We start from the raw sequence: 1,095 nt of genomic DNA, 5'->3' as shown, positions 1-1,095 counted from the left end.
TGGTGATGCTGGGCTATCTACAAATGGTTTATCTGCATCTTCACATCTAGGTCGCTTGAGTGGAAAACGATCATTGAATGGTGACCTCTGCTCTTCTCGTACACCTTCTTGATACTGAAATAGCTGTCGAATTTGCACAACAACAAGGAACTCATCCTGTGTAATTTCACCAGATGCTAAACATTCACTCGTCTTTTGAAGTAATTCTCTTTTGCTTGTAAGAGTTAACTCTTCAGGAATCTGAAGATTGGCATCTACACTTAATCGATGCTGTTGCTTTTGGGCTCGAGGTGACAAAATTCCTTTAGTGCTTGACCAGCTTTCCCTTTGGTCGTCACCTTGTTGTAAGCTTTTATTTTCTTCCCATCTTTTGTTAGACTTGGAAATTGACCAATTTTCCACATTCTCCTTTGGTTCAGTGCCTGACTTTGTAGAATGCTGACTTGTAGTTTCTTGCGGTCGTTCCTCTTCAGTCTTTTTTATTCGCTTTGGATCTCGAACGTCCTGTTCAGTACTTCTCTTAGCATTTCTTCCTTCCCTGGAAGGTGGCATAAAGTCTTCCATATGTGACTGCTTGCATCCAGATTGGCGAATCTTTCCAGCTGAAGGCTCTTCGGGCGATTTATTTAAAAATTTAGGATTCACATGGATGCTAGATGTGTTCACATTGGGGGGTAGAGGTTGAATAGGCCAAGCAGGATCTAATGAATTAACTCTGACATCCAGGGCATAAAGTTTCTTCAATGGGAATATCTCATCCCATGTGGAACGTAATTTAAATAAACTTTTTCTAGTATTTTCATCCACCTTTTCAAACACACAAATAAATGTTGCAACTAGATTTTTAGTGAAGGCAGTGAGATACTCTCGTCCAACGTTTTTCACGATAGAATCCATAAGGTACATCACAGGAAGCTTCTCTGAGGATGGAGCCTTGGCGGCTTGGGCCTCGATGAGAGAGACGATCTCCTTGGCGAAGGGCAGGTTCTCCTCGGCTAGAATGGTCAGCATATTGATGTACGGTTTGCTATTGAAGGTCAGGTCTTCGAGGGATGACTGATACTCCCGACAGGCGTCCTCCCGGGCCCCAGCGGG

General features: G+C 43.2%; 1 pseudogene; it reads right to left on the bottom strand.

Moving 5' to 3' along the window:
* Positions 1–1,089, bottom strand: part of LOC102756448 — a 2,449-nt pseudogene extending 1,360 nt beyond the window's left edge.
* Between the last annotated feature and the right edge of the window lie 6 nt (positions 1,090–1,095).

Source organism: Myotis davidii, unplaced genomic scaffold (genome assembly GCF_000327345.1).
Source record: "Myotis davidii unplaced genomic scaffold, ASM32734v1 scaffold753, whole genome shotgun sequence".
In the NCBI taxonomy this organism is placed as follows: domain Eukaryota; kingdom Metazoa; phylum Chordata; class Mammalia; order Chiroptera; family Vespertilionidae; genus Myotis; species Myotis davidii.
The sequence above is the reverse complement of the archived record's forward strand: the minus strand, read 5'-3'. Positions and strand labels throughout refer to the sequence as shown.